Below are 17,779 nucleotides of genomic sequence, written 5' to 3'. Positions count from 1 at the left end.
CTTGTGCCAGAGAAAATGTGTGTGTTTCTTTGCAAACGATGTGCATTGGAAGGTGGTGGTTTGATGAAATCATACTCTTCTACATGTGCAGCATGCAGAAATGGTATTGATTTGACAATTTAACTTCTCAGGAAAAATAAAAGGCAGTATTTTGGAAGTTGACTGGATTCAAATGACAGGTTTTGATATTTTTAGTTTGAAATAACCTTTTATTTCAAAATACAGGCAAGCGAGAGGGAGGAGTCGTCAAGAGCCAAAACTGAAGAGAAACATGTCAGTTGACATGAGATTTTTTTTATTCCCTTTGGAAGGTATTTCACCATTTAACAAAGGAAAATAAAAAGATTTCTAATTTTCACCTAGGACAAAAATCCCAGCTCTGTCTTTGTGGGGAATGGCCAGCCTTACACAGGATGTTAACCAAGAGCAAAAGAGCTGCAGATACAAAGAAAAAGGGTTGTTTCTGTGCTGTAAGCCCTTCCTTACCTTTGTTTTCCATGCAGTTATGGAGAATGCTTATTTTGAGAAGCCGTCAGGATGGATTTAGAGCTGTTGTGACCTGGTGGCCATCCTTGAGACCCCAAGCAGCCCCCTTTGCTCCGAAGCCTGGCATCCTGCGGTCGTGCTGCCAGCTGGATTACAACTAGTGCAAAAGTCTTCAGCTTTTTAGGCTTGGCACGTAGCGAGGCATTCTGGGGTTTGCATGGGAATAGAGATGTAGTAACAAGCGTGTGCGTGAGCATTTGTCTCGTGGGTAACCGCTCAAGCCAGCATCGAGCTGCCAGACGTGTGCTGCGTTCAGGTTATGCAGGGTTGGGAAGGATCGGGCCTGAGCACCACTGCTGGTGGGACTCCGCACGGCCCATCTTAAGCTTGCAGGCCGGCTGGCTCTGTAAGCAAAATAATAATGAAGATAATTGCTCATAATTTCCACTGTCTTGTTGGTATCCAGAAGCCAAGCTGAACAACCAGAGAATCCTAATTTCCTTGGTACGATGATGCCCTTGTCAGGATTGGGTAAGCAGCGCAAATTGGTTTCCTTTCCTATTCCAGTCAGGCTCCTAAAACAGCTCCTCTCTGCTCTTACCTTTGATGAACAGACCGTCGTTATTAATACTGATGCTTGTGGTGCCAAGGGGCTTCCGCCGAGCAGGGCTGCTTCGTGCTGAAAGGGGCACAGGAAAGCCTCCGGTGGCGCCTTATCCCTGTCCTGTCCGGGGCCAGGACACAGCAGAAAGCTGCCCCGCTGTTCAGAGGTGGGGTTCTTCGTGATGGGGCTGTTTAGCCCAGGCTCTAGCTGCGATTTGCTTGCAAAACAAATAGCGTGGAAAAATAAAAAATAAAATAAAAATGCACCCCTCCTTTGAGATGGGGATGGGGGATCTGGGAACGAAGCGGTGGCTGTGGCTGGCTAGGTGGGGCAGAGCTGGGACAGCTGGGACCAGAGGGGATGGGGCTCGTCTGGGTCCTGTGTGGCAGCACTGCAGAGCACACAGCTGCAACCTTTTTCTTATAAGGCCAGAAAGGCGTCCCCTTCTTACAGTGGGGAAGAGAAGCTGTGAGCACCCTGCTGCAGAAGGGCACGTGGAGATATGGCCGTTTGCTGGACAACTGGTGTTGGGGTGTGTTTGCTCTGCAACTGGGGGGCGCACAGCCGCTGGGAGCAGGTTTGCACTTTACACCCTTCCCCTCGGTCTGCTGCGATGCCAGCACGAGATCAGTTCCCTTCGGTCTTGAGAAAAGTGCTGCGGGATGACTGTGAGCCATCAGGAGAGCATCCTTCTCATAAGGGCTTTTCTTTGCTATAGCTCTCCAAATATATTTAAGATCTCTAGCTCTTACCTTTGACGGTCTGCCTCCAAAGCCCCAAACTAGAAAATATGTAGGTGTGTACACAGCCTCACCCACACGAGGACTTGTGTGCATTGAGACATAACCCTCAGCGAAGGGTTGGGCTCTGTTGGGGTGCTTCTGGGGGCCGTGGGCTGATGCACGGCTGTGTCCTGGGACAGATCCCCCCTGATTTAGACCCTGGTGCCTTCGGCTTGGTGAAAGGAGCTCATCTGATTTACGGTGCTGGGAGATGGAGCAGATAACCACAACGAATAAACAGGCTCCCCTCTTCCTTGCCTACCTGGAGGTATGAACTCATTTTAAGTTATGCTTTCACTGCTGCCACTATTTATTTTTTTTTAATTATTATTTCCAAACTAAAAAGTATAACAGGGGAAAGATAAAGCCTGAAATCCATTAAAAGCTTTTTTTTTTTTTTTTTTTATTCTGTGGACTTTTAAAATATTCTCACCTTGATGTTGTTTGAGTTCTTGGTGGCTAAGCTGAATTCTAATTGTGCTCTAGTATCTCTGCTGGCCAGCTATATCTTTCAGGCTCATATCACATGGAAGATTAAAAAAATCATCCCGATTTCATTTTTAATCTCCCTCTCACTTCAAACAATTCATCCTTTTTGTGATACCTAATTACCCAACCCCTTTCAGATAACCACATGATGTGTGTGTGTGTTACATCTGTGATCGCAAACAGAATATCCGATCCCCATGGAATAATCCATTGAGGAATGAGGGTAATTAGTCTCTAACAAATACAAATTTGGAAACATCTGTGCAGGCTTAAGCTTAGGGAACTGGACTTGGGAGCAGGTTTCAGCAATGGAAAGAGAGTGAGAAGGCAGAGCTGGAGGTACCAGGTAAATATTGCAATTAAATTAGTCAGCTTGAGGAAATTAAATCAAGGGAAATTGGAGTGTGTCATATTTTTCGATCTGGATTTCTGACTGTTATGAGATTTTGAAGAGAGGCAGTGAAGAAAATAGAAGCTAATAAGTTTTAATTCTTTTCCCAGTGACTCAGAGGAGGGCTGGATGAAGCCCTTTCTCATTTTGTGATAATTAATGTGACTCCCATGGCAAAGGGAAGTGCAGAAATTGCTCGCAAGTCAGCTGAACAGCAGATTTTCAGACAACTTCTCTTTGTTTCAGCTTGCACAACGGTGTCCTATCTACAGGGCAATCTTTGCTCCAGAAAGCTGGGGGCAAACTTCTGGCAGCTGGTGAATGTTGCTGGAAGGGGCAGATCTTGGGCTCAGGTGGAGGTCGGCATTAGCTAATAAGCACAGCTGGGAGATGGAGAAGCAGAGACACCTGAACCTTCTGCCATCTTTTAGGAACTGGTGACTGCCAGTAGGGCGGCAGGGTCTCAGTTTGCTGGAGTTGTGTCTGGGGGGGGTTTTGGGGGACAGGTCAGAGTTGGTTGCTGATGAAAGCGCAGTGCTGCGTGCACCCTGCCACCTCTTCCCACAGCTCACCTTGCACTAGCTCTGGGATGCATTGTACGCCTCCAGGAACCAGTTCAGCTCATTAAAACAGCAGGAAAAACTAGGGCTTGGCAGGATAGGTGAGCTGAATCAGTTGGGGAGGGTGTGAGGGCTCCGGGGTGTCCTGAGATGGAGGATGGGGCAGAGCAGAGGGGCAAGTCCTGTCAGACTTTAAGGAAAGAAAGAACTTCCCTGACGTTTAGAGGATTTAGATCAAGCTCTTTTACTTGTGTATCAGCATTACTTATCTGACTGTTTGCCAAGGTCTACATAGGGAAAAGTTGTTAAGCATGTGGTTAGTTTAAAGCGCGTGTTTAGGTATCGATAGATATGAATAGATGCCTAGGGGCGTTCATGAAAAGGGCACTTCCGAGTTGTGAATGTGTGGATCTAACTATCCCTTTAATAAAAGGTGTATAAGCTGCAACGAGTGCCTTTGTAGCAGTGCCCATGTAGCCATAGGTAAGTCATATGGTCAAAGCTGATTTTAAAACAGGCCGAGGAACTTCTCTTAAAGATTTCTGCTTTCAGTTTCTAATGTGACTGAAGTTTATGACAGTTTGGGTACAGCTTTGGTATCGTCTTGTAAGCCAAGAGGACCGTGGGCTCCCGTTGTAACCCACAGCTCCTGGGCTCTTAAACTCTAAAGAACGGAGCAACACTTCGTTAGTAGTGCAATTCATTTCCCTGGTGCTGTACAGGAGAAAATGGCCTGATGTCCCCAGCAGATTTCAATTCAGCAGCGAGAGAAAAGGAGGCCAAAGGGCTTTACACAAAGCAGAGGAGTTACTGCTTCATTTTTCATTATTATTCAAATAGACAACGCCGTGCTGACAGTTAATATAGAAAATGGGGCATCTCCTCCTCCATGGAGAGAGGGGCTGAGGAGGGACGGGATGTCAGAGACTCTGGCAAACCCAGAAAAGCAGCAGCTTTTCCTGTTGCTGTGCACTCTGGTTAGAACAAACGAACAAGAGAATTTGTAATTGGTATCCAAGGAGGTGTAAATTAGCCTTTCTGAAAAGTGTTACCACCAGCTCCTTCCTGAGCCTCATTTCTTTTTGCTCTGGGATGATGTGGGAGAGGAAAACCACTGATGTACGTCTAACAGCGTTGTGCCTCCAAAGACCCACAAGAACCAAGCAAAAGTAGCATGTAGCTATTCTAAAACTGCAAAGCTGCTTAAGTTAGAAAGTTGGCAAAGCCTGAATGAGCTTGCTGACAGAGCAGGGAGAGGAGAAGGTGGCAGAGCGAAAGCAAAGGCTTAGTGTCTCCCTCTTCCAAGCACCCAAGCGGTGGCACCCAAGAGCTACAGGAGAAACGCAGTGGAGTCTTGCTACCTATGCACTTCTTTTGCAAGAGGGGGAGAGCAATGCACGGAGATATTGGGTGACCTTCTGGTGGGCAGCAAAGCAGGCTGTTCTCCCTTAAGTGTTTTATTTTCACTTTGTTTGTTAAATCTGTTGATAATGTGAGTGGAAAGGCTTTCAAGACTTCACGTCTACAAAAGGGAACTCACGTTCCTTAGATGAAGCATGTGCTGGTGTTGATTCTTTGATGTTGCTCTTGTTCACTTCTTGACACAACCTGTGGGTAACTGTGGGTAAAATACCTGAAAGGCAACTTTGGGGTATTTTTGCACTCTAGAGGAACTTTGCTTTTGGGAAGAATAGGCTGGAAGAAACTTGAATTATTATTTTTTAAATGGTCAACTCAATCTCTTAGACTTTTTATTTTGAAAAGACCATGATTCCAAAAAAATGTGTGCAAAATCTTTCCAAAACAAGACATGACCTTGGCTGGGAGCCAGATTTGTCTTGCCCAAAGAGATTTATGTCATTGCCTTAAAATGAACTAGATATGTTGCTCCTTAATCACCAAGGTAATGAAATGCTCACTTCCACAAGGTGACGCTCTTTCTGGTCCTCAGCTGAACTTGCAGGGAGAGCAAATAGGCCCAGATCCCCTTTTAAATCGACGGCAGAGCAGATGAGGACGTCTGCTCTTTGTCCTAGTGTGGCACAGGGCAGCAGTGACGTCCCTTTGTTCCTTGCTTTTTTTATTCTTTGCTCTGGGGGAGCAAAGCATGGACTTCAATTCCACAGCTTCCTCTCATGTGCCCCTTGTTGGTCTCTATTGTGATAAATGGGGACAATCTGGGCTCTGAAGTGGGTTAGCACCTCATTTTGAGCAGCTGAGCTGGGGGGCCACCAGCTTGGTGGGGTGAGGAAGATCCAGGCTCCCTCCCCAGCCTTGGCTGGCACTTTTTAGCTGATCCCAAATCTTTGCAGGCAGCTGCCTAGGTGGAATCAATTTTGGTATCCATTATGTGCTAACTCCTGCTTGTAGAAAAAGAAAATAAATGCTTGTGGGATCACTGTGGAACAAAGTGAGGGGCTAAGTTTGTTTTCATGCTGCCCCAATGATTTAATGTTAATACATGCCATGAGATTGCTATTTATTTCTATTTGCACTTTACTGCATCTCAGGTATTTATTACAGGCTCTGAGAGCTATCTCTAGCTGCTTTGAACAAATGAATCACGCATTGTCTGTGGGATGCTCCCCAGGGTATGGAGCAAGCGAGGTACCATGTTCAGGTGGTGTAGGTCCCCGGGCAGCCCGCTGATTGATTTCTGCAGTGCTGGGGATGAGCAGCATCCCTGCGCTGCCAGCCGGGGCAAATGACCTGTCAAACTCGATGCATTACCTGGTGGAAATGCAAACCACATGGATGCGCAGAGAAGGCTGGGATGGTGCAGTCATCTGGGAAGGGCAATCTCGCTTTTGGAAGTGTGTTGTTTGGTTTCTCCCTGCAGGCTGAAAGCGAGAAGGTTTTCCTATGGTCTCTGAAGTTCTGCAAATGCCTCTGTTAGTTTGGGCCTGACTTTCTAGGCTGGAGGAAAGTTAACGTGTAGCGAATGCTGCACTGAGGAGACAGAAGCAGGTGAATTCCCCAAGGAGACAGTGTGCCTAAATGAAACCAAAGGCTTAGTTGAGACAATTAAATGGGAAAGAGGAGTCATCTTCATTACTGGGAGTCTTTAGCATAGGTGCCCTTTGGGAAGGATGGTTTAGTGCGCTGTCTCGCATCAGGGCATCAGAGAAGGCTGTGGTTCACATGGCTGCAAGCAGATTTTGTGCTGAGAACTGTTCTGTCCCACTATGAAAGAAGGAATTTCTGCTCGTTGCTGCTCTTCCCTTGTTCCTTGGTCTTTGGTAACTAAAAGTGGTGACATTGGGAGCAGGAAGAACACTGCATGCTTCCCATCTCCTCCACTTACAATGTCATTTCTTTGTGAATGTTTGCAAGTAAAAATAGAAAAATAAAAGATGTTGAAGCAAACCCTAGATATGATCTGTAATTAGATTAAGACCCACAGTTATGGAATAATAAATTATCTAACTACCACGGTACAGCTTTACAACGCTTTTAAGATTGATTTTTGCCTAAGGCCCTGGGAAAGTGACTTCAACAAAACTTAAAGAGATTAAGTCTGATTATTAAGTAAAAATACTTTTTTGATGCCCATTCCAGACTCACAAGCAACTCTTAACAACCCTGTTAAAAAGTGATGCTCTGTGCAACTTTGGCAGCCGCTACATTGCGTGGAGCATGGCTTGGATATATGTGGCCAGGCCATGGGGAAGCAGAAGTCCCTGGAGAGCTGGGCTAGTCATCTAAATCTGGGTGAACTGTAGCACCAGTGGGTGCAAGCAGCCTGTTTGGGGCTGGAAGGGGATCGGGAGACACGTGGATGGGTGGCTGGCTGGGTAGTGTTATTTCTTTTCAGATAAGATTGACTTGAGCCAAAGGGTCTAGTCTTGCTCTTTAGATAGAGATAATGCCATTTTCATTAACAACCCATAACTCCAGTCCCTCTATTTTTTTTTCCCATTATCTTTTATTTTTATTCTGCTCTGAGAACAAGCAGACTGGCTGGTTTAGGACATGCTTGCCATCCAGCTCCAGCCTAGACACTGTGGTGGTTACACTTGTCAGGGTCTCACAGAATTCATAACTCAGGGCTCTTTTACATGTGCCCACAGCAGGAGTTAGCAAGTCAAATGCTGACCTGGAAATGTGATGTTGAGATTTTTTTTTTTTCTCCTCTTTCAGTCCTTCTAAATTAAAATGCATGTCCTGGTGTTTCAAGTACGGGGACTCTGCAGTCCTGCCATTGTGTTACCTCTGTAACTCAGAAGTGATTTGCGGCATTGTCATCTCCAGCCTGCTACTCCTTTCAGGCTGAGCCATGCAGGGTCTGTGGCTCACCGTGAGATTTTGTTTCATCTCCCCTCTTTGTGGTGTCAATCAGCAGCACGTTTGTCCCCAGCTGCTTGCTCTCCCAGCCATGCCAAAGGAGGGCTCCTGGAGCACAAACGGGGAGCCCAAACCCTACAGGTCACTGCATCGCTCTGTGCATCGCTTCCCCCAGTCTCCATCCAGCTACTGCCCAGGCACCCGCTGTGCTGGAAGGGTGCTTGGGTGCTGCGTGCGAGAAGATAAGCCCCTACTTGGAGTCTCCCATTTTCTGGTGGCTTTGGACAATAGAAATATGTGCCTGGCTCATAGAAGTGTTAACAAGCAGTAATTAGACCATGTTCGTGCAGGGCTTTGAGAGCTTGGTGCTATTATTTCTCACCTGCGGTGTAGTTAACAATCCATACACTTTTTTTCTTCACAGCACACTGCAAACAACGTTTAGAAAGAATTCACTATCTGCCACGCAGGAGCATTTGGAAGCTATTATTATTAAATTAATCCAGATGGCTTGACAAGGCCACTGCGTAGTGCATTGGCCTCTTACCTCTGGACATGCAAGAACACTCAGTCTCATATAAAAACACATTGCTCCCTATCCATCTTCACTGCGAAACTCTTGGGTCTTGCCACTGTCCAAAGCCAGCCTGGCTCACAAGAGCAAGGGGAACCAGCATGGGGCAAGACACGTGGAGAAATGGTCCTGCCTGGGAGCTGTTAGCAAAACTCATCCTGATGTCCACACAGTGGTGACTTCCAGGGTCCTGCCTTGAACCCTGGGCTCTGACCACAGGTGCAGTGTCTGACAGCTAAATGCAGCTTGTTAATTGCCTGTCAGCATTCATTACTTAAAGGAGGTGAGCAAAGCTCGGAATAGCTTCTTCATGGAAAATCAGTCAGTAGATGGAGCTTTAAATGTACAGCAGGTATCTACGGGGGTTGGCGGATCTCTAGGAAGGCAAAGGGGCTTTGTTTTGATGATGCTCGCTGCAGAGTCTGGCAGGTGCTTGTGGCTGAGCTGTACGCAGGCTGTGTAGCACCTGGCAGCAGAGCGTGCGGGAGGGGACGTGGTTTTCCTGCTGGGCAGGGGCTGTTCTCCCGATCTGTAGTACTTAAATCATGGCCAAGGAGTCAGCAGAGCCATCTGAAAACAAATCTTTATCTGTGTATTATTTGACATTGGCAAAAGTGACTTTTACCACCCTGCACACCCAGCTGAGCTTGAATGGTGCCTCTGAAACTCCCTGGCCTTTTCCAACAGTTGGTAGCCCCAGCAATTCCGTGTCACCTCTGGATTTGGCCTCCCCAGTTGTAGCCCAGGAGACAAGCTTGGTGGTGGAGCACTGTGCTGTTGCTGCCCTGCCGTGGTCACTGCTGCCAGACCCGGGAGAGGAGTTAAAGTAAAATAAAGGCTGTGGCTGTGAGGGAGGGCAGTGGGCGATGGAGGGGTGGTGGGGCTGCCCCACGGCAAGGCAGAGGCTGGTTGGGCAACCGGGCCCTTTCTCCTTCAAGAAATCAGCTCTGGCCTGGGGCTCTGTACACCTGAGAGCCGTGTCACAGCAGCAGTCAGGATGTGGTGCTGAAGACAGTGTAGGTGGGCTCAGCTGGGTGCGCTGCAAAGCTGCTAGGAGCATGGAGAGGTGTGGGGCAGAAAAACCTTTGTGTCCTGGTGGCACCTCAGTGTCCTTGCCGGGCTTAGCAGCGGTGGTGGCAAGGCCGGTGCTGGCACCCCTTGCACAGCCCAGGCCAAAGCAACTGCTTGTGAAATGTGGGTGGTTTTCTTTGCTTGCTGGTGGAGAAGAAATTCCAACCTGCTTCTGCCAGGATCCACATCTCCCCGCCTCTCAGGCGGTCCCATGATGGGGTTGTACACTTGTCAGTCACAACTTGCAACGCCCAGAGTGCTTGAAATGGAGAAAAGTGAACAAATATCCCTCTGCAAATAGTTCCCAAAGGTGTTGGCAAGTTTGTGGTGAGAGAGAGCACGTAATTCAGGGGTATGTGATTCGGTGGTGTGGGATTTAGGTACAGTGGTCAGTACGCGACGGGCTGGGGCAACGAAGGCCCCAGGAGGAGTTTGAAGGCCTCGGTCCTACGCTGGGTGCGGCTTCTGCCCGCGTGGAGCTGGAGCGGGCGTTTCTTTTTAAGCAATGCTGAGGACAGGCAGGTGCTAGCAAGTCCCTATGTGCTGCCTCTCCCAGAGCGTGTGGCCTTCTTCACAACTTCTAAGGGCTGTCACAAGGTGGCAAAGCCAACGTGGAGGAGCGGGGCCCTGCTGCTGGCAGCGCTTGCTCGAGGCTGCTGCGAGCTGTCACTGAGACTCCTGCCTCGCTGCTGCCTGCGCGTGCGGGGGGAGGATGAATTGCTTTTTCTGTGAGTATTAAATATTTTATTTTGTGACCTTCCTCTAATCGGATGCTTTATCTCAACCATATATTAAAAGAAAAGTAATAAAAAAAGGATTTTAATAAACGTAACCTCCTTAAATTGTGTAATTGTCACTTTCCTAGGACATTAGGGAAGCTGTAAGGGGGAAAAAATATGTACAGAGCAGTTTTTGGTGCATTGATAATTTATTATCTAATAATCTCTTCTCTTTCTTGCTATTCCCAGTTTTCTCATTACGGGTACATAGCAGAAAGCCCTGTTGCTAGCAGCGGGTTGCCGTGCTCCTGCCGAGCCAGATCTGCTCTGTGCCGGTGTCAGGTGATGTCCAGCCTTCCTCCCCAGCCGTGAGCAGCTTTTCTGAGATGTAAAAAGGCAGCAGGAGGCTCAGCTCTGTGCCCTTGAAAGCCTCCCTAGAGGAGCACAGGTTGCCCCCGATGCTCTTGGGTTAAGATGCTCTCGGGACCACACGTGGTGGGGACTGGCCATCATGTGCAGCGCTGTGTCCAGGCACAATTTCCCTTCCTGCGGCTGTTCCTTGCAGAAAGGTTTTGCGGGTGCTTTGCAGCCTTGGGAGGAGGAGAGGAGCACTCCAAATGCAGACCAGGTCAATCTGCACCTCTGCAAGCCTTGCGGGGTCATGGGAAAGGCGAAGCTCGACAAGAATCCCCTGGGCTACATCCTAGTGTCCTGGGGCCATGGCCGTGCTGAAAGGAAGCACAGCTTGAACTTTGAAAGAAGTTGTGATTCAGGGGGTATAGCACACCCTGCGTGGATGTCACTGTATAGAGGGCAACTGAGCATGGAAGCAGTGTGTGACTCTTCATTTGTTCCATTCCTTTCCCCAGCACTCCTATCTGGGCATAAGCAGGGTAGAAAAATGTACCAGAGCAGCTCCAAGTGTGGTTAGGCTCTGATCCTGAGCTGCCAGCGGGCAGGACTGTCCCCAGCTGCGATGAGCATGCATATCCTCAGGAATGTACTGCATGCTGGTGGTTTCTGGGAAGCTGCTAAGCTAGTTAAGGCTTGGGTCTGGATCTGTCACTGTGGAGCCCCTGTTTCTCCCAAGGAACCTGTCCCAGATGAGACATCCTTCAATTTAAGGTGACTAATCTGACTGATAAGGATGTGAGTTTGTCTTCACTGTGTCGACCATTGCACAGACACATAGAAAGCATGACATGGCTGCTTGGAGGGCTCATGGAAACCCCAAGCACAGTCTGTGCATCTGCTGCAAAAAAGCTCGTGCTTGGGTGGAGGCAGAACCTGAGATAGCTGAGGCTAGCAGGATCCTGGAGGAGACAAGGCAACACTTTTGCTTTCTCACTGCTGGCTCCTGGAACTGCCTGGAGGAAGCTGGGATAAAAGTGACCTGCTTTGGTCTTCACAGGGATGTGGGTTTACCAAGTTGTCTTTCAAAATGTAAAAATGTGTCTGGTTTTGGAGTGAAGAGGTAGCTCCAAGACAGGTGATCTGACAGGAAACAGAGGTGCAGATTGCAGGTGTGACTTCTCTTGCTAGCTCCCCATATTTTAAAGTGGAGAAGTCTCTCCTTTTACAGTTTACCTTCATATGAGGATTTGTGTGACAGCTTTACCTACCCCAGAGAGCTTCTCCCAGAGTTAAATACATGCAGCAAGTCACTTCTAGATCAGGAGGTTATTAATGAAGAGTGAGCATGGGTCAGATAGCTGATGCCTGCTGCAATTTGCTATTATTTACTGCATTTGGGAACTTACATGAAAGTTTTACCATCGTTAAGCTTTGGGCTGGTCAGATTGATGGATATGATTTGATTGAAATTGTGTAGAGGGTGATTACAATAAGGAGCTAGGAAATTAAATGAAAATGCTACTGGTTAGAAACAAAATGCAAATGATTTGCTTCTGTTCTTCAAAGCTTTATGTAGGCTGATTTGCATCAGCATTGCCAGGGAAGGGCATGGTGAACAGGAAACAGAAGATTACATGTGCTGAAGGCAGATAAATGTGCTGCGGCTGTGAGTTATGGAGCAGGAGCTCAGCTTTGACTGCCAGGCAGGCAGATATTACTCTTCAGAGAGCAGAGCCCGATAGCTGTGCCTATCAAAGAGGAACGCAGGCTGGTGCAGGGGCTGGTGGGGGAACTGGGGGACCTGGGTTTTGGCTGTACCCCGCTATGTGGTCACCGGGTGCCCCATCCTCCCCCAGTGCCTGTGAGCGGCCTGCGGGGCTTGGTGAGCTGCCGGTGCTGGTGGCAGCCCCTTGGCTGGTCCTGAGGGACTGCAACCTGGCCCACACCCCTGCAAGCACTGGGCTGGGAGATAAAAGCTCACGGAGCCTTTAGATCAGGTTGTATTGATTCAAGGTAGCCATTGTCTATGTTTTCTGAGCAATATTAACGAATCGAGGTGAAGCGTGGCCGTGATTTGGTTATTCTGCTGTGGTCCTGAGATAGGAGTTAAATTAAAACAAAGTCTTTTTATTAAAATAAATCTCTGGATTTCAGGCGAGCAGAGATGTGCTGAAAGATGTGCCTAGCTCCGTCCTCAGGCTGACTTCTCAAAGTGGTTCTCAGTTTGAGATAACCCCCTGGAGGTACACAAAGGCGTGAGCTGGTAAGGACAGAGGTGTCCCAGCCCAGAGCTGTCCCATTGCCCTGGTCACAGGGATAACCAAGGGACAGGGTCTGTGTGTGCAAGCTGCTGGGGCTTTGTGGGGGTTTATTTAGGTGTTATGCCTTAAACACACAGCAGGCAGCCTGCCTGATAGCTGGGGAAATAGTTGTCTCAGGGATCTGCTTTGGTTTGAAGGCACAAGTGGATCAGTGGCCAAGTTCAGACCCAGACCTAAATTCAGCTGTGGGGTGAAAGGGCTTGGACCTTATCACTGCCCAGCCTGCCACAGAAATTGCTGCCTCTGCCCCTGCCCTGCTCTCCCCTCCGTTCTTGTGATTTTAAAGTATGAACAGCCTTATTATTCATGAGAAGCTGGGATGTCTCTCCCCACCAACAAATGGGATGCTGATAAAAGAGTCAATAAGGCTAATGTTGTTTTCAGTCACTAAATTTGACTTGAAGCTGGCCTAGGAAAAAAGGAATTCATCTCTGAATACATTAGTTGATGACTGACAGGAAAATATTGCAAATGATGTAGTTGGCGTGTACGACCTGGCCGGGCACCTCGCTGTGGGCTGGGGAGCAGCGGCCCCACGGCCACGTAAGGGAGGTTTGCGGCTGGCAGAGCCACCCTGCAGCTGGTCTGGAGCAGGGGAAGAAGTCTCCTGGAAGAGTCAGTGAGAATGACAGCTAGAAAAGGTAATAGATAATATCGGCAGACGAGAGAGCAATGGAGTAGGGAGAGGAGGAATAATCCATGAGGCAGCTTGTGATGGAGACGGCGGGTCTCAGGGGATGGCCCAGCCTGTGTGGGCTGGATCAGCTCCTTGCCAGAAGGACCCTTTATTGAGCTTAAGACTTACAGAAACAGCTTTCCTTGGACCCTGGCCCCATCTGCAGCCAGGAGGGCAGCGGAGCAGTAAGGTTCAGAACAGACCTGGAGACTTCAGGTCAGATTTTCGCTCGCTCCAGTAAGGGTTTGGTGAGCTGATTCTGGCTCGGTTTCCCAGAGGAAAGACGTGATGTTTCTCCCTCCCTTTAACCCACCTGCTTTGCATGCTAGGGCTATCAGAAGACCTAAGATTTCTCCAGAGAGCCCCAAGGGAGAGCCAGGATGGGCTGCATGCCCTGCCTCGTGGACCAGGGCACGCGCTCGCTCCTGTTCCTGCTGGCTGGATTCCCAGCACATGCATTCCCCGAGGCTGCTGATTTCTTCTCCGAGCTGTGTCCCCTGGATCCAAAATGAAAGCAGTGTAATTGGATGCACCACCATAGTGGCCAATGACAAAAAGCGTTTTTCTGAAAGCATTTTCCCCCCCTGTTGCTGAAAGATTACATCTGATGTTATAAACCAGCATCGCTCCCAGTTGGTACCACCGCTAAGTAATTTACCCTTCTGGAAAAGCTTCTTGTTATTGCAGCATGTTCACTGCAGCCATCTAGGTGAAATTATTTCTTTCAAGCTAGGAAAAAAAAAAGTCAGGATTTTTGTCTTGTATTGTCCAATATATAAAAACCCTTGGAGAAAAATGAGATATAGATCCAGACCAAGAGGGGTGAACACCCGTTGCTAAGTTTGGCTTTTAAAATAAGAGAGAAGCCAGGGGAGCAGGGTGCTGGGGGCAGAGGCGTGCAGGCAGCCCAAAGGGATGCTGACCCTCCTCGGAAGGAGCCTACGTCAAGAAACCTTGAATTATGCGATGCCAAGTAGGATTAGTGTAGGATTTATTCCTGACCACAGGTGGGTGTTTCAGAGGAAAGAAACCAAAATATCATCAAAGTTGCCTCAAAGGTTTGGTGAATGAATGTTTGTAGGAGAGGGGAGGTGTGATCTGATTGCATCTGATTGTCCTTAATTTCACCTTCCTTCACGCAAAGAGGAAACTTTTCTCTTTGCTGCAGACTCTTGTGCTTACTTCCTCTGGCTCTGCTTTTCCCCTGGGGACCTGGACGTGATGTGAGATGTTTGTAGGAGGTGTCCGGCCGTGCCTACCTGATGCTCACAAATCTGACGCTGCCCCGGGTTCTGCTTTGGGGGCAGCAACCCAAAAGCAGCTCGGTGCTCAGCGCCTGCTGCTGGTGCTGAAGTCCCCTAAATCTGGGAGTCCTCCAGGACAGGGCAGATGGAGCCAGGGTACTGGGGCCAGATCCAGAGGAGTGCAAGACCCAATGTCGATCCATATCAGGGTGCAAACTGGAAAGGCTTCCCTGGTGCAGAGCTGCTGAGGTCCCAACGTCTCCTGTGCTTCCCTCTGATTTGGGGTTGCACCCTCACGGGGCTGATTTCAGCTCTGAGCCCCCAACCAGACCTTGCTGCTCGGGGCTGCTGCCCCTGGAGCACCAGCGTCGCCAGGCTGGCTGGGAGGTGTGTTGGTTGTGGGTTTTGTTTTGCTTTTGGTTTTGCTATGCTTCCGTACCAGCAAGAACAAAGGCTGTGTGAATACTAAATGCAAGTGTGTCTGCCTGTCAGGCTGTTCTTGTCACCTTCTGAACAATTGGCCAATTTTAATGCGTTTTGACAGGCAAGAGCTCAGAAAGGTAATATATTTCTGAAAAGCTCTGTAAAAATAGCTGGACAGGTGAAGAGGCTCTTCCATGGGCTCAACAGAGAGAAAACCTGCAGCATGAACTTGTGTCTTGGGGGCTGCCAAAAAATCTGTTTGGGGCTTTCCATGAGAAAGTAGGACTTGGTCATTCTGCTGGCTATGCAGGACCGTGGTAGTTACCTAAATTAAGGTGGATACTGATAGGAAAAAGAATCAAGAAGGGGCAAGACCATGTTCACTGGGACGGGGAGGGAATAGTGGGAGTAAGTAATTTTAAAGGAAAATGAACATCTTGCAGTTCTTTAACCCTTCCCGTTCAAGGACTCTGTGTACCTGTTGTAGGAAGCTGCTGCGTATCTCTGTCACCTCTGTACAAGTGCAGAAATGGAGGCAGAAGGGCATGGAAAGTCTGTGCCAGCATCTGACATGGTTTCTGAGCACCCTGGTTCTCATCTCGGAGCCTCAGCCACAGGACACTGTTTTCTTGCAGGCAAGGAGAAGTTGGAGGTAGAGGAAATGAAGAAACTGTTGGTAGCTGCCATTTCTCATGAAAAAATTGAGTGGTGGTGTCTATTTTTATAATAGGTTTTTCAGAAAGTCTGCCAGGATTGATTTCAAAACTGTAGAATTAGAGAATCTCTGACATTGCCAGGTCAGTTGCTCCAAAGGTTAATAATTTCTATTAAAAACAACCCTTTGCTTCTCACACAGTGTTTGGGGATGGGGAATGAAGGCACGGGTCTGCTCTCCTCTGTGCTCTTTGCTTTGCTGGCTGCTAAAACCAGAATTTCTTCCAGAGCCTCCACATACTGACAGTGCAAGTGCACAATTCAGCACTGCTCCCAAATGCCCAGATGTGATGGGAGCTGACCTCCCCACCTAAATAAATCTAAATAAATCTCCTCTGCCCTGCTAGGAGCTCACATGTGAAATCCCTGCAGCAGGGCCGGTGGCAGCCTGCCCTCCTAGGGGAGTATTTTGCAAGCTAGAAAAGAAAAGCTTAAAACCATCAGGATGTCTCACTGTCTGAGAAAATCTATCTGAGATTATTCCGAGCCTTGTTCCCAATCAACCCGAGGCGACGGGAGAATTGCATGCTCCTGTGATTTAATCAAGAAGGACGCAGTGTGGTCCAGCCGCTGTTCGGCTGCTGCTCAGAGCACAGTTGTGGCAGCCGGGCAAGTCCATTCCCAAAAAGCAGCAAACAGGCCCGGGGGGATCAACCGCCTGAAAAAAAGCTTAGGCTGCACCCTGCTTAGCCCCTGTGCTCACAAAACAGCCAGCTAATAACAGGCAGATCCTCAAATCACCATTGAAGGTGTTGTGAGGGAACGGCCTCACTCTGCTAACTTTCAATAATCGGCGAAGCACCAGCAATAGAGTTTGTGCACTGCGGTGGAAGAGATCTATTAAGAGTACTTTCCAAGTCTGTGCTGCTGGGGAGAAGAGTTAATTGAAACTATAGTGCTTATTTTAATTGTGTCTGTCCATAAGCTTTAGCTGGGATTGCTGTGCCGAGCTGGCTTCCCCACTCTGATGGCTCCGGCTGATGGTACAGTATCAGCAGCTTTGGATTTATTTTCGTGAAGTGCAGCAGGACTTCAGGGCCGACCAGAAATCAGTCCTTGCAGAGGGACAGGGCTGCCTTCATCCTTTCCACAGTGGGCTCTTAGGGCCATGGGGTTTTCCTCCATCACCGCTCCCACCCAGGGGCAGGGGGAGAGGTGGGCAACTAGCACCGAGACGTGCCAGCCGGGAGCCAGGCACAGCGTGGTTCTGTGGCAGGTTTGGGCTCACCACCGCCAGCTTTAGCTGCTGGGTGGCCCCGGCTGCTCTTAGCCCAGCACCGAGCTGTTTGCCGGGTGGACGTAAAATAAAAAGGAAACCCAAGTTACAGTTCCTGTTGGGAAATCCCAGTGCCCGGGAGGTCGGAAAACAGGCTGCACGGTCCCTGCGGTGGGGTCCGGGTGGGGTCCATACTGATCTACGGGGAGAGGCAGCTGCTGCATTGTGATACCTACAGCGGTTACATTAACGAGTGGAGTCTATCAGTGTCCCGTGCCAGTCCGTATCTCCACGTCCAGCCATGCCTCCCTCCAGGTAAATAAGGATTTTGCCCTCCAGGAGGGTCTGGCTGCTGCTGTGCTGCCCAGGAGTGCTGCTCCTCATTTCCGGCCAGAAAATATCCACCGTGCCGCGGGGTGGCCTTTGCAAGTCACCTCAGCCCTGCCACCTCGCCAGGTGCCCGCCGGGTGCCTTCGTACCCCAGCTGTGCTCCTCGCCTCCCGTGCCCTGCAGGGGAGGCGACGCTGTGCAGGCAAGCCCTGTGCTCGCTCAGCCTGCGCCGGCACGGGGAAGGCAACCTTGTGCAAATCGCACCGAGTGTAAATTATCCCGATTTCAAAAGGGCTCTGCTGTGCTGAGAAAACATAAACCGGTTTTAAGGCTACACAGGAACCAAGCTTGCTGTTTTAAAAATCTGATCACCTTGAGCTCGGGACCCCTGGGAGGTTTCCAAAGTCTCCAGCAGAGCCTTGCTTTGTTTGCGTGGATTAAAAATGTAAATATATTTAGGCTATGAATGCAGAATGGGGAGAAAAGAAAAGATTAAAAAATATTATGCATTTCCGATTTTTAGATTTATGCTCTTTCTCAT

At 48.9% G+C, this 17,779-nt stretch overlaps 2 long non-coding RNA genes across 2 annotated transcripts in view; both read left to right on the top strand.

The window, feature by feature from the left end:
• The window catches only part of LOC308178656, a 54,063-nt gene that overhangs the window by 20,900 nt on the left and 15,384 nt on the right, over positions 1–17,779 (top strand). The gene's annotated exons all lie outside the window — the stretch shown is intronic.
• On the top strand, positions 1,527–13,830 carry LOC308178657. Its single transcript, XR_013939883.1, has 3 exons — positions 1,527–1,667; positions 2,013–2,140; positions 10,210–13,830. It is a non-coding gene; the product is annotated as an uncharacterized lncRNA (long non-coding RNA).

The sequence above is a fragment of the Anser brachyrhynchus genome (genome assembly GCF_964034855.1).
Source record: "Anser brachyrhynchus genome assembly, chromosome: 16".
Taxonomy (NCBI): Eukaryota; Metazoa; Chordata; class Aves; order Anseriformes; family Anatidae; genus Anser; species Anser brachyrhynchus.
Note: the sequence above shows the minus strand (reverse complement) of the source record. Positions and strands in the feature narration are given on the sequence as shown.